At 34.7% G+C, this 16,288-nt stretch overlaps 1 protein-coding gene and 1 non-coding gene across 2 annotated transcripts in view; one reads left to right on the plus strand and one right to left on the minus strand.

Annotated features, from left to right (window-relative positions):
- The window catches only part of Hpse2 (heparanase 2 (inactive)), a 629,942-nt gene that overhangs the window by 32,424 nt on the left and 581,230 nt on the right, over window positions 1–16,288 (plus strand). The window lies entirely within an intron of this gene.
- Window positions 818–951, minus strand: LOC120886012 (small nucleolar RNA SNORA18). Its single transcript, XR_005728794.1, has one exon. It is a non-coding gene; the product is annotated as a small nucleolar RNA SNORA18 (small nucleolar RNA).

The raw sequence follows: 16,288 nt of genomic DNA on the forward strand, positions 1-16,288 counted from the left end.
GGAATCATGTTGAGGAATTTGGTTCCTAAGCTGACATTATGGAGACCTGGGCCTACAATTTCTTCTAGTAGGTTCAGGGTCTCTGGTCTAATGCCTAGGTCCTTGATACTCTTTGAATTGAGCTTTTTGCAGAGTGAGAGAGAGGGATCTAATTTCATTCTACTACATTGTGGATTTCTAGTTTTCCCAGCACCATTTGTTGAAGAGCCTTTCTTTTTTGGCACTTTTGTCTAGTATGGGATAACTGAATTTGTGGGTTTGTCTCTGTGTCTTTTATTCTGTATCATTGGTCTTTGTGTCTGTTTTGGTGCCAATGCCATGCCTTTTTTGTTACTGTAGCTCTATAGTATAATTTAAGGTCTGGTATTGTGATGCCTCCTTGCTTCACTTTTTATTTTTGTTTTTTAGCTTTATTTTTATATCTTCAATAAATGTATTTAATTCCATACAGATTACTTTCAAACCTTTTTAAAAGAACTGAGGTTATCTACTTATTTCAACAGCCTTGCCACCGATCTTTTTCCACTTGAATTATGGAATAATAATGATTTTACAATTCTCTACCTAGGATATTTGGGATTTAATTTTCTCAAGTAATTGACTTTAGGATCCAAAGAAGAGAAAACAAATAGCCAGAAGCAATATAAACAAAGCTTTATACTTTGGATATAGATGGATCTGCCTGGTTCTCAAGTACTGACACTTCTCTAAACATCAATGAGTTCAAATCATATCAATTCTTATTTTCACATTCAGTAGTGCAAGTGTGGGATATACTGATACCTAAGATAAAAAGAAAAATTAGGTCTTTTATACTTTTTGTCTTGTACTTCCTTCCCACAGACCTAAAAAAAAGTCCTATGAGTAAAGCAAAACCACAGAATTACTCTATGAGGCATTTCCAGTGACGAGTGGCTCCAAGAGAAGCTCCATCGGGAAGAAGACCTCAACCTGTTTCACTTTTCTTGCTGAGGATTGCTTTGGTTATTCTGGGTCTCTTATTTTTCCAAGTGAATCTCATGACTGCTTTTTCTATTTCTATGAAGAATGTCATCAGAATCTTAATAGGAATTGCATTAAATCTGTATAGCACTTTTGGTAATATGGTCATTTTGACAATATTAATTTTGTCTATCTAAGAACAGGGGAGATCTTTCCAATTTCTAAGGTCTTCTTCAATTTCTTTCTTTGGTGATCTGTAGTTTTCATTGTACAGGTCCTTCACCTCTTTTGTTAGAATGATTCCCAAATATTTTATTTATTTGAGGTTATTGTGAATGAGATAGTTTTCCTAATTTCTCTTAGTTGATTCATCACTCTCATGCAGGAATGCAATTGATTTATGGGTGCTAATTTTATATCCTGATACTTTTAGGAATTCATTTATGAGTTCTAGAAGTTTTCTGGTCTTCTAAATATAGAATCATGCCATCAGCAAATAGGAATAGTTTGAGTTCTTCTTTTCATATTTGTAATGATGAAGTATCTTAGTTTCAGAAATAAGTGAGTTGTGTGAGATGTCATTAGTAAGATTTGATTATTTTTTATTACTCCAGAAATATATTTCTTCGGCCTCCATAAATTGTTGTTAACCTGGAAAAAAATTTACAATTGTGAGCATTTTAAATGTATAATTTAGTGGTGGCATGCCTAGATAGTATTGAATCTAAGAAGAGGATATGTCCTATCTTTTTTTGCTTTTGTCAGATTAATACTTTACATTAGTATTTCTAAAATGTATTTACATGATATTTCACTATTGGCTAAATACTTTGAATATACATCCATTCCTCTATATCCATGGGAATTGGTTTTAGGACCTTCTGCAGATACCAAAATTTGAAGATGCTCAAATTCCTTATAGAAAAACAGTGTAATGTTTGCATATAACCTGTGCACATCATCCTGTATACTTTAAATCCTCTCTAGATTACTTATAATACCTAATATAAGTATATAATTCTTATATTAAGAAATAATGGCAAGGGAGTGTGTATATTTTCAGCACAGATACATTGTTTAAAAATATTTTCACTCAGAGGTTTGTTCAATCTGTGGATGTAGAGGTATGTGTCATTTAATCTTCAAAAAATTCTATTGTGTGGGTTCTCTTAGTATTTCAACAAAGAAGAAACCCATTTAGAAATCAGATGGCATACCCAGGTTCATACCGCTATTAATTCAGTCAGAGAGAAATTTGAACTTGTACTTTAAACACCATGTTTAGTACTCTTTCTCTTGTAAGGAAGATAGATTGTACATAGACATGGAATGCAATGCTAATTAATGTTAACCAGAAAACTTGAACATATTCTTGTGGTATAAAGTAAACTTGAAGAACTAACTCATTTTCAGCCAGAAAACAAATTTTCATCTCTTTTAATATATTTGTAGAGCAGTGTATTCCTAAATTTCTGATGACTCCTGCAGAGTTGTGTGTGTGTGTGTGTGTGTGTGTGTGTGTTTTAAGTGTCTAGGATTTTTTTTACTAGAATTTTATAACTATGTGTTTCATTTTAGTAATAATCTAATGTTATACATTCTGATTCATCTGAATGAACACTTCTGTTACGGGATTTTATTATCTATATTATTGGCATTGGGATTGTGTTGGTGCCAAGTTATACTCCTTTAATTGTTTCATGTTCATGGGAAAACAGCAGGGGCAGACTTAACACATGGACAGTATAATTAGATTGGAGCCTATGAAGGCAAAATCATGTCAGAGAAGTCTCTAGGAATGAAAGTTTAAAATAGTTCATATAAAGAAAAAAATAGTAGAGTAATTGAGTGATTCATACAGGTCACTCTAGATTGATGATGATGAAGATGATGGTGATGATGATATGATTATGGTGAAGTTAATACTTATTGGTTACTTGCTTTGTTTTAGTTACTATTCTGTTCAGTTTATAAATATTAGCTCTTTAAGTTATAATAGCCCTATGAACTAAGAAAAATAATTTTTGTTTCCCAATTTTTTATGAGGAAACCGGTATAACTTGTGTCACAAGTCTTAGTTATAGTTAGAGTACAAGTGGTGATTTATTAATAAAATGGCACCATCTGCCATGTTAAATTGCTGCTGATAATTTAAATGTTATGAGTTTTTCCCTAACTTGTTTCTATTGAACTTACAAATTTGTTTGGTTTTTGGAGTTGCTTAAGAACTCTAGGTAAAGGCTGGTTTTTATGTTTTTTAAATGTTTAAGAAATATGATGATGAGAATAAATTATTTCTATCTTCAGGGAAGTCCATGAGAATTTCTTTTTTCTTTCTTCAACTTTAAAAAAGGGATCTGATTCTTTGGTTTGGAAGACATTGCTGGGGCATACCATAACTACTCTATTCTACTCTGCCCTCTGTTGTCCTCTATCATAGTGGCATGCTACTTCTTAGATCTAGAGACTGAAATAGTGGACTCTACACTTTAAAAAAATTTTTTTAGTTGTTGATAGACCTTTCTTTTATTTGCTTATTTATATGTGATCCTGGGAATCGAATGCAGTGCCTCACACAAACGAGACAAGTGCTCTACCTCTGAGTTACAACTCCAGGCCCTGGACTTTTTGATAATGTCTTTCTGTTAGTAAAATCCTTTTGAGCATATTCATAAATTTTTATTTGTATATTTATTTGTAAATTGTGTACTTATATTAGGATACTAATTATAATGTATATGCAAAATCAGAAATTATAACATATTAAACTGCCTAAATAGATATTACATTTTTTCCTTTTCAGATTTCCCTGTGCACACATAATTCATTTTGGAGACTGTTACTTTAGAAGACAGAGTTAGTTTAAGTCAGAAAATTAGATTTTGTTTCTGATGCCAATGGATAGGCCAAGTCATTTCTTGTAACTGACTCTGTTTATTTTTAAAATTTGAATTCCATAGGCTATTTTTTTTTCCTGGTAAACAACTTAAAAACTTTGCTCTTTCTTAAAATACTAGGATTTTAGGCAATGACTAGTGTAAATATTAATTGTAGAAATTAGGCACTTGGACATAATCCTAGCCAACACTACCTACATTTTACTTGAGATGGATTAACTCCTTGGAGTTTTTAGCAAATGATGTTTCTGCAATTCTGATTATCTATGGAATTGTCAAATTGTGAAACATTGGGATAAATGAAGTTAAATAGACTTCTTCGAGGAGGTTTTAATATATTAATATGTAGTGCAAATCTCCAAGGGAGAGATAAAAGTATGTGATTTCATGAAATCAGAGTTCTACAGAACATTTTTTGAGAAAGTCTTTTTCTTAGATTTTTTTTTTTGTGTGTGTGGGGGTCATAGTGGTATAGCAGTTGAGGACTTTGACTTTAAGGTTAGACCTGTATTTGAACTCTGCTATATTTTAACTAGCTTGGACAAGTCATTTAAGCTTTCTAGGCCTTAATTTGTTGGTTTTTTTTAACCTGTAATGCAAAAATGATATATGCTGATATTTACTGAGTATTTCATTTCACCTTCAGAGAAAGTTTATGAAATAGATTTTCTCATTATTTTCATTTTATAGATAGATGTGGAAAGTAAGGAACAAAGATTATGCAGCTTTTCCAGTGTCATTCAGCTTATAAGTAGCAAAGTAAAAACTCTAATTCAGGCTGGGCGTGGTAGCACATGCCTGTAATCCCAGCAGTTGAGGAGTCTGAGGCAGGAGGATTGGGAGCTCAAAGCCAGCCTCAGCAACAGTGAGGTACTAAGCAACTCAGTGAGACCTGTCTCTAAATAAAATACAACATAGGGCGGGGCTGTGGCTTAGTGGCTGAGGGCCCCCCCCCCCCCAGTTCAATTCTTGATGCTGCCCTCCCACCACCAAAAAACAATCCAATTCAGGTAGTCTGACTCTAGAACCTGTGCTTGTAAGTATTGCTCTATAAAACTGTCATGTTGAGTTATTGTAGAGTTATGTCATGTAAGTATTAACACAGTGCCCACTGAATAGTAGGTACTTAATAAATGGTAGTTATTGTGTCCTTTTAGATGAGTACCCACCTTGTTATCCTGTAAAGTGATCCTTGACACAAATGACTCTTTATTGAATAAAGTTGGAAAAACTTCACAGGGAGACAGACAGTGGAGGAAGGGTAACAGAAGGATAGCAGAAGGTAGGGCAGCAGAAGCATCAACCCAGGCTAGTTCTCAGGATTGGAAGTACTCTTTCTACTCCTGAAGCTGACCTCACTGACTCGTAGGCCCTCTTCTGTTAAGGAAGCAAGAACACTGTCAGGCAGAAGTGGCCAATTAATTCAAAGGAAGGTGATATGTTCTAGGATCTTTCTACTGTCTCAAAAATGATCCATGTGAGATGTACTGCCCCCTAGAACCAGTCAGAGCCCATTCAGAAGATAATATTCTACTTAAACAAAAACAGGCATCCAGGCAAATAAAACAACAGAAAAGCCTTTTCCTGACATGGCATTGACTATCTGTGCCAGTCAAGTAGGTACTTTCAAGAACTTTGCTTTGGTACTTCCATAATTTAGGGTTAAGATATGGGTCTGATATCATTTTTGAATAGCTCACACAAGGGAATCATCAAACTTTGCAACAGAGAGCACTTTATTAAAATTTCCATACAACTACAAAATGACAAAAATTAAGTTTGTGCTTTTTAATGAGGCCTTCTCCTATTCTCCCAAACTTACTCTTTTGCTCCTCTATTGTCTGCTCTGACATGTGGAAAAGGAAAAAGGTAGGTGCTTTTGCCATTTGGGGGAAGTGTGGGATCTTTCGTTTAAAATTGCTCTTATGTGTGTTTTGCTTTTTTGGCCTGTTTATATAACTGTAAGAAGCCAGAAGCCAGTGAAAACAAAAATCATGAAAATATCCATGAGACGTGCAGAAGCAGCCTCCTTGAACCATAAACAAGCTCAGCTGCAGGAAGATCTGTGGTCTGATACTCATTACTGAAAAACTTCCACTGGATGGACAGTTTGTCCCTTTTGAGTTAATTAACTTTAAGAGTTCTCTGTCCTCTTAGAAATATACCATTCCAGATTGGCTGAAAGCATGTTTATTTTGAACATTCATCAGTAATTCTGGGTCAGCTACATCACAGCTTGGTTTGCTTTGGTGCCAGCTGCATGTGGCAGAAGTTAATTAGATATCTTTGTGGTGTTAAAACGGGGAAAAGTCATGTGGTGGGAATAGGACTCTTGTAGAGAGAAGTGAGTGTGGAATTTCCAGCTTTCCTCAGGCCTGAGAAGTCATGAGCACACAAACTAGTCCATATGGGTCCATGAGAAATTCAAAGGCTTTTTCCAAAAATAAGTTTCTCATCTCTGCAAATGAATTTCCACTTCAATATTCTAAAAATATTTAAACAAATCATTTTTCTTGTCCTAAGACTCTTTTTCTAATTCAGACTGACTCTGTTTTTCAACTTCTATTTGAGTTCTACCTTTGCTCTAAAATGGTCTCTTTGCAATGGCTCTGCTAAGCTTTCTCTTGTCTGGGGCTCCCCCGTCCTCGCCATGTATTATACTGTTTGTGCTTTTTCAAGTGTATTTGGTATGTGTCTCAATTAGATTTCGGTGAGAAATTACCTTGTGAGTAGATAGAACAAGTGACAGCTTTTGGAAATGATTTGAAAAAAAATTCTTCCTCCTCCTCAATTTTGGTCAGCATTATTCAGGTAAAATTTGCCTAATTTTAAGCATACACTTTGGTGAATTTTGACAGATATAGTGATTTCTTGACTCCTGCTCCAATCATGATGATACATGATTCAGGAAGATTTGTATTCCTCAAAAGTATCTTCTATGCTTTTCATAGTTATTCCTCTGCCTGACTACTGGCCTTTTTTTTTTCCCACTTTGTATGATGCTTTGGAGATTCATCACTGTTGTTGCAGTTATCAGAAATTTGTTCCTTTCTTATTGTTAAATAGTATTTCATTTGTTGGATATACTGTAAATACTTATTCATTTACCACTTGATGGACATTTGAGTTCTTTCCAGTTTTTGACTATTTCAAATAGAACTGCTGTGAATATGTGTGTTTTTTTTTTTAAATTTCTTTGGGGTAAATGCACAGGAGTGGAATTGTTAGATTCTGTGGTGTTTTTTTTTTTTTGTGGTGGGGTTTATGTTTAACTTTTAAAGAAATTAACAAACTTTTCCCCAAAGTTCTTGGATTGTTTTGCATTTCCCCAATAACATTTGAGAGTTCTGATTGCTCCACATCCTAATCTCAATTTTTTTTAATATTTATTTTTTAGTTGTAGTAGGACACAGTACTTTTTATCTATTTATTTTTATGTGGTGCTGAGGTTTGAACCTAGGGCCTTGATTGGGCTAAGAGAGTGATCTATCACTGAGCCACAACCCCAGCCCTAATCACAGCTTTTTGTGGAGTCTTTTTAATTTGAAAAGTACTATAGTGAGTGTACAGTGGTACCTCATGTTTTCATTTGCATTTTTCTAATAATTGATGATGTTGAGCATTGAATTATTTCTTTGGTGAAATTGCTGTTCAAATCCTTTCTTCATTGTAAATCGGGTTGTTTATCTTATTATCGAGTTGTGAAAGTTTTTAATGGATTTCAGATACAAGTCCTTCATTAGATATTTGTTTCATAACTTCTTCTTTTGTATCTGTTTTGTCTTTTTGTTTTATTTTTTAGATAGAGCCCTAATATCCAGAGTATACAAAGAACTCAAAAAATTAGACAATAAGATAACAAATAACCCAATCAACAAATGGGCCAAGGACCTGAACAGACACTTCTCAGAGGAGGACATACAATCAATCAATAAGTACATGAAAAAATGCTCACCATCGCTAGCAGTCAGAGAAATGCAAATCAAAACCACCCTAAGATACCATCTCACTCCAGTAAGATTGGCAGCCATTATGAAGTCAAACAACAAGTGCTGGCGAGGATGTGGGGAAAAGGGTACACTTGTTCATTGTTGATGGGACTGCAAATTGGTGCAGCCAATTTGGAAAGCAGTATGGAGATTTCTTGGAAAGCTGGGAATGGAACCACCATTTGACTCAGCTATTCCTCGTCTAGGTCTATTCCCTAAAGACCTAATAAGAGCATGCTACAGGGACACTGCTACATCCATGTTCATAGCAGCACAATTCATGATAGCAAGATTGTGGAACCAACCTAGATGCCCTTCAATAGATGAATGGATTAAAAAATGTGGCATTTATACACAATGGAGTATTATTCTGCATTAAAAAATGACAAAATCATAGAATTTGCAGGGAAATGGATGGCATTAGAGCAGATTATGCTAAGTGAAGCTAGCCAATCCTTAAAAAACAAATGCCAAATTACTTCTTTGATATAAGGGGAGTAACTAAGGACAGAGTAGGGATGAAGAGCTTGAGAAGAAGATTAACATTAAACAGGGATGAGAGGTGGGAGGGAAAGGGAGAGAGAAGGGAAATTGCATGGATATGGAAGGTGATCCTCAGGGTAATACAAAATTACATACAAGAGGAAATGGGGTAAGGGAAGAATAATACAAGTGGAAGAAATGATTTACAGTAGAGGGGGTAGAGAAAGAAGAGGGGAGGGGAGGGGAAGGGAGGGGGGATAGTAGAGAATAGGATAGACAGCAGAATACATCAGACACTAGAATGGCAATATGTAAATCAATGGAAGTGTAACTGATGTGATACAGTAATCTGTATACGGGGTAAAAATGGGAGTTCATAACCCACTTGAATCAAACTGTGAAATATGATATATCAAGAACTATGTAATGTTTTGAATGACCAACAATAAAAAAAAGAATTTTTTTAGTTGTAGATGGACACAATACCTTTATTTTATTTATTTATTTTTTATGTGGTGCTAAGGATCAAACCCAGTGCCTCACATATGCTAGGTGAGTGCTCTACCTCTGAGTCACAACCCCAGTCGTCCTTGACCCCTGTAAAAGTTTTAAATTTTGATGATGTCCAATTCATCATTAAAAAATAATTTGTGCCTTTTGTATCCAAGGACTTATAAATAATCAGAGCCAACTTTCAAATACTGTTTTACTGCTTAATGCATAGTGTAAATTTATTTCTTTTTCTATCCCTCATGCTGTTGATATAATTTCACCTGAACACATATGCTATATGTTTTTATTTTGTATTCAGTTATCTCTTAGAGTAATTAAAAATAAGAAAAATTACTTTGTTTTACCTTAATTTATTCCCCTATGAATCCTATTTTCTTTCATATTTAGGTTTTTGATATACATCATATTTCTTTTGCCTGAAGATCTTTTCTTTAATATTTCTAAAAGAATAGGTATGTTGGCAAGGAATTTGTTTGGGGAAGCTTGTCTTCACTCTTGAAGGATAATGGAATTTTGGGCTAACATTTTTATTTTAATTTTTACTCCATTTCTGCACACTCCTTTTTTTCTGGATTTGACTATGATAGGCCTACGGGGTGTGTTTGTGTGTGTGTGTGTGTGTGTGTGTGTGTGTGTGTGTTGTAATTGTTGTTGTGGTATTTATTCTGCTTAGTGTTATTTGAGTTTATTGAATCTGGCTATGGCTTATTGTCTGTCATTAGTTTTAAAAAATTCTCTGCCATAATTTCTTTAGCCTGTTCCAGTTATGCATTTAACATCCCATTTAAAATTGGTCTGTCCTTAGGATATTTTGTTCTGTTTTTGGACTTCTTTTTCTCTTTGCATTTTATTAGTTAATCTCTATAGACCTATCTTCTCTTACTTGCATAGTTCTAATAAAATATCTACTCTTCTTATATATATTTTCTATACTTAATGTATACTTTGACTACTTTAAATATTTTCCTCTTTATCTCTAGTTTTTCAGCTGTTTGCTTTTGAAATGACTCAGTGTTGTTTTCTTTCTGTTTCTTTATCCTGGGACTCTCTGGGTTTATAGTTTCCACGTAATTTAGAAGGTTTTGACCATATTCTTTCAAGTATCCTTTCCTTCTATTCTCCCATCCCTTTTTTTGTTGTGGGCACCAATTATTTTTGTGTTAGACCCTTTAGTATTGTCCAATAGCTCAGTGATGCTCTATTAAAGATTTTTAAGTATTTATTTCTCTCTCATATTTTGGATAGTTTGTGTTGCTATGTCTTCAACACCATTGATATTTTCTTCTGTAATAGCTAAATTGTTGTTAATCCATTTAGCATACTTTTCATTTCTCTCATTTATGTTTGTTTTTGAAATTCAGTTTTTTATATCATTTAGAATATTCATCTTTACTCTTGTACTTTATTTTCTTCTTGAGCATACATATTAAATATAATTTTAATAGCTTTTTTTGTATCTTTGTCTACCACTTCCATCATTTGTGTCATTTCTATGTCTGTTTATATTTCAATTTCTCTCCTCTGTGGCTAATATTTTCCTGCTGCTTTTATGGATTGTAATTTTAAATTAAATATCACATTTTGTACTTAATGTATTTAGATGCTGGATTTTTCTGACAGTTCTTTAAAAATGTCTGTGGGTTATGAGGTCTTTTTCAGTTGGCTGTCTAGTCTGTGTACTGTGGTATGAACATGAACTATTCCTAGTCCTTTGTTAACTGTGATGATTGTTCTACTTAATCCTGCCTGAGAGTTCTTTTCCTTAACTTGGCAGTTTTCTCATATACATGTATAGGTTACCCAAAGATGTGAAGGGACTCTTCTGCAGATCTCTGGACGCTAGAATTCAAGATCAAGGTGTCAGTCAGTTTTGTTTCTTTTGAGCCTGTCTCTTTGGTTTGTAGATGGCTTCTACCTTTTCATTATCTTATTACATAGTCTTTCTTCTGTGTGTGCTTGTGTCTTTGACATGTGTCCTAATCTTTTCCTTCTTTCTAAGGAAACCATTTGGATTGAATTGGATTAAGACTCACCCTAAGGGCCTCATAATTAACTCTTTGTGGCTCGGTTTCCAAATACAACCATGTTCTTCTGAAGTACAGGGGTTAGGGCTTCAATATATGAATTTGTCAGGGGGCACAGATCTTCCTATAACAGCTAGTGTTTCCATAAACACAGCAATGACACACATCCATTTATTTACTTCAAATATTAATTTCTGTAATTTGATTTATAAATGTTACCAATATAGGACTGGACGTGGCTGATCATAAGTATTGGTGCATTTATTAAATTTACAAGATAGGGCATAGCATGATGGTTATCACCATAACAGAGAGGCTTGCTCCCATAGTATGACCAGTATTGTCCATACATTCCTTCTCTGTGTATCTCTGTGGTAAGAGTTATAGAAGCTACAGAACTAGTCTATACCATAGTCCTTAAGGAATTTAGATATAGTTGGAAATTTTTAACAGAACTTCCTTAATACTCAAACAAATAATAATGGGAGAATAGTAGAGTATTACTTTAAAATAGTATTGGAATTCACATGCATCCACATATGTTGGATATAATGAGGTCTGAAGAAATAAGACTTTGTGGCAAAGATGGAATTCAAGATTTTCTTTGAAAGACGGGAAATTTTAAATAAGCTAAAAAGGACAAAAGCAAGGGAAATAAAATATTAATCTTTGTTAAAAAATTTTCATTATCTAATGAGAGTGGATCAGAGTATCATTTGTGAAAAGTGGAATTGTTTCCACTTCCCTATCACTTAGGTATGCTACCTTATTATTTTCATAGTGATTATAATTCTTCTATGCTTTTTGAGATGCTGTAGTACAGTTTTTTTCAGTTATGAGTTTTAAAGATTCTTTTTAGTGTTTATTAAACAAATCTCAGATCTTAATTTGTAAGCCAAATAAAATTTTCTGAAGTTTCTCTTTATCACTCATCTCTTCAACTTCTGTGGTTAACCTGCTTTGGTTAAGGACATCACTGTTCACCTAGTATCTTAAGGAAATTTTGAACTTATTTTTGACTTTTTCCTGAGACTAATCTCCATGTTAGTTTGGGCACCAGGTATAGCTGTTCTTACTTCTAAAATCCTCTTTCTTGCCACTGTCGTGGTACTAGCTCTTCCTATGGCTTTCTTGAATTATCATAACAAAATAGGCTTCCTTATCTCCAAGTATGTTCCTCAAATTGCTGTCAAAGTTGTTCTAGTGAATAGCCTTCAGTAGGTCACTTCTGTGATTCAGGGCTTCTGACTTCTCTTCAGAGGCTAGAGGATAAAGCTCAAACCATAAGTTTGTTCTCAGCCTTTCCCCGCAACTTTCTTTCCACTCTTCTATACTGTAGTCTTATTATTCTAAGTATGATGGCAAGTGGAAAAGGAGTATTCTCAGCAGGGAGCAGAATTAGCAAAGTCATGAAAACATATTAATGTATTTGAATTCTCCCAAGCACAACTGAGGACTTCAATTTACTCTTAAAGGCAAAAATGTCACCCTTTTTTATTACATATTCCCTGACTTCATCCACTTTTTCGATTTATGCAATTATAAGTACTTGCTACATTGTTTCAGAGTTATTCTTGTTTTTGTGTGTTTCCATAAGAGGCTATGATTTCCATGGAGGAGGGACAAATGTTTATTCAACTTTTTATTCCTCTGTCTAATATAGTACACTGTAGGAGCTGATATGTTTATTTGAATTGATCACTGGCATATATAACTAATATTTTCGCTTGAAAGCCTAGTCCAAGCTTGCCCTGTAGGTCCCCCGAGGCTGCCACTAGGAGGCTCCAAAACCATCCACATGAAGAAATTTGATTTGCCTCCAGGTTAGTCAAGGAACTGATAATGCTTGACAAATTTTATCAAAAGTTCAGTTGTCTAATATCTAAACCTGTTGTTTTAACTTTTTAGAATTCTGGTTTTTTTGGTTAACTTTGGCATTGGTAGCTTTCAATGACAATATCCCTTTTTATAATTTACAACTAGATGTTGATAAAACAGTAATATGAACATTCTACTCTTAGCCAGTCTATTCATGCTATGGAATGAAATGCAATTCTCAAAGAGGCTAAGTGGGATATTTTTTCTGGCACAGAACAAAGGCAAGGGATACTTACTTCATAATCCAGGACCTAAATATTTCTTGTCTTCTTCATCAAGAAGGATGTATTAAGGTTCTTTTCTATGCCTATCATTCATTTAACTTCCAAAGAATTTCAATATATAGAGTCCAACAAAAATTACCATCTAGGATTACTGCTTGCTCAGTCACCAGAGATGTCAAGCTGTTGTAAGTGGCATTCATGACTGCTGTTTTGGTGTAGCCAATTTTAAATCATTTTTTAAAAGATTGTCTATGTAGTATATGCAATGGAATATTACTCAGCATTAAAAGAGAATAAATTATGGCATTTGCAGGTAAATGAATGGAGTTGGAGAATATCATGCTAAGCAAAATAAGCCAATACCCCCAAACCAGGAACTGAGTGTTTTCTCTGAAAAGTGGCTACTAATGGAGGGATGGGGCATGGGATGAGTGGAGGAACTTTGGATTGGGCAAAGGGGATGGGGGAGGGGGTAAGGAGATAGGAAAGATGTTGGAATGAGATGGATGTCATTACCATAGGTACATGTATGATTGCATGAATGGTGTGACTATACTTCATGTACCACCAGAGAAATGAAAAATTCTGCTCCATTTTGTACAAAGAATTGAAGAGCTTTCTACTGTCATGTATAACTGATTAGAACTAGTAAAATAAAAATATGTATTAGATGAATTAAAAAAAAGATTGTCTATGTAGGGTGCCATTGATATTGAGATAATTGAAGAACTTTTGAGTTATTTTTACTGTTGGAGGTGAACTTTCAGAGTTACAGCAATATCTTCACATATGTTTGTTTTTTCTTTCCAGATCTAAATTAAAGACTTAATGGAGGAGCTCATCTTCCTTGAGGGTTTCCCCAGATTATAACATCCACTCTTTTTTTTCTAAATTTATAATAAGTAAATCTTAGAATTGAAAGATCTTTAATTCATGTAGTTCAGTCTTCCACCCAATGTGTGAATTTTTCTAAATATGGTTTAAAATGGCCTGGGTACACTGAGTGAACCAGGAAATGTCTTGGTTTTGGCCTAAGCAGGTTATGTAAGGTATTCTTGTTTGAGCCCAGTCTTCTTCTAAGAACTAATTCTTTGCTTCAGGCTTTATATATCATTGCTGACAATAATTTATGGTTACTCTCAATTCTTTTATTTAACACTATTGTGAAGAATCAGTCAGGCCAAACAAAATAACTTTGTGGATGGAATCTCAGCAATTGCAGATGAAAGAAATGAAGTAGATGTGATACATACTGATCCTTTGCTTACATTAGTATTAGATTCAGTTCTGAAAAGACTTTCACTTGAAAATAGATTTCAAGTTGATTGGTATAAGTTCTGGTATACAGATGAAAAAATCAGAGTTGTGGTCAATACTGTGAGGAGGGCCTTCAAAATATTTAGCAGATGAATGATTTATGCTGATTAGTTGTGGGAAGGCTCTGCTGCTGGGTTCAGCCTCAAACCCAATTGTATTATATGTTTTCATGAACATTCTTGAGATGTAACTGTGATGTCTTCATCTGGGAATGATGCAAAACTAGAGAAGTAATGCAGACCACAGAGGAGGGAGCTGGAGCAGAGACTTGAATATTCATGGACATCTGCCAAGTATCCATATATATTTGCATACATTTAGTTGAAGTGGATAAAAATACTTGCTGAGGCAGATCCTGCCAAAGTGTCATTTGTTCTTCTGGTTGATGTAATGGGAAGAGCACCGCAGTCAGGAAGCTTGGGTTCCAATCTTTGGTACAAAAGCAATGAAACCTCAGGCAGAGCTCTTCATCCTTGGTCCCAGTTTTTTTATTTGTGAAATTTAAATTTATTTTACTACCTACTTTTTAGTCTAGTAGGGGAATCAGCAAAGTATAACTTGAAGACCAAATTTTGTCACCACCTGTTTTTAAAAAGTTTTATTAGAATGCAACCATGCCTATTTACTTATATATCATCTGTGGCTGCTTTTGCATATCAATAGCAGAGCTCAGTTGTAACAGAGAGTTGAGGGCCTAAAATATCTAAAACATCTACTGTCTGAGTCTTGTAGAAAAATGTCTGCCTGCCTGTGTTCTAGAGAACATTTGAAAAAATTGGGGAGTTTTCAAGCATTAAGACTGAGGATACTATTGGTATTGGGTTGGTGGGGGCTGTCTTGGTCAGCTTTTTTTGTCATGGTGACAAAATACTTGAGAAAAGCAACTTTAAAGAGGAATGTTTATTTTGGTTCATGGTTCCCTAGGTTCATATTTGACTGACTACATTGCTTTTAGGCCTATGGCAGAATATCATGGTTTGGGTTGTGGTAGGGCATGGTGGAGAAAAGCAGTTCATCTCATAGAGCACACACTCACATGTGTGAGCATAAACGTGTGAGCAAAAACGTGTGAGCCACACAGACAGATTTGAGGATAAGATATATTCTCCAATGGCATGTCCCCAAAGAACCATTCCCTTCAATTAGGTCTCACTTCCTATAGTTTCTACCATCTCTCAATAATCCATTTAACTATTGATGAGGTTAAAGCCCTCATGATTCAATAACTTACTAAAAGCTGCACCTTTGAACATTGCTGCTTTGGGGACCAAGTCTTCAACACATGGGCCTTCTTTGGGGGACATTATAGATCTAAAGCATAACAGAGGCCAAGAATGTCAAATATTCTGTAGGACAGGGAATAATGAATTGCCTGAAATTCCAGTAAGTCCCTCATAAAGATGCCTTCTTCCATTTGATTCTAAGGAGAGGCACTTTGGAAAGCTACAACTCTTAGGCCACTAAAGTTCCCAGGTAGATACCTTATCTCAGGTTGATATCACTCTCAACCTGAGATAAGGTATCTACCTGGGAACTTAATAATTTAGTTATAAAATGTTATAAGCATTCCATTTATAATCAGGATGAAGCCAATGATGACTTCAGGTTATTTTTAGTTAGAGATTCTAGCCTGCACAAAAATGCTATCAATTGTGAAGGGTTTGAGATTTTACCTTACTTATAAGCTAACAGAGATAACTTGCCAGAATTTCATGTGTGTTGGCAAGAGAGATGAGACTCCTATGTCAGAGAAAAAATAATTTATTTTCACAAGAGCAAAGATCAGAGTATCAGCATTTGTTGTGCACTGGTTTCTTGAGTTCCAATTCCCACAGTGCAACAAGAAGAGGCTAGGTGATTGTCTTAGTCCATTTTGTGCTGTTATAACAACACCATAAGCTTGGTAATTTTAATGAACAGAAATTTGTTTGTTAACAGATTTGGCAGAATATCAATGTAATAATCAATGTACCAGCCTCTGGTAAAGACCTTTTTGCTGTATGAGAACATGGTGGAAGTCA

The sequence above is a fragment of the Ictidomys tridecemlineatus genome, chromosome 1, assembly GCF_052094955.1.
Source record: "Ictidomys tridecemlineatus isolate mIctTri1 chromosome 1, mIctTri1.hap1, whole genome shotgun sequence".
Taxonomy (NCBI): domain Eukaryota; kingdom Metazoa; phylum Chordata; class Mammalia; order Rodentia; family Sciuridae; genus Ictidomys; species Ictidomys tridecemlineatus.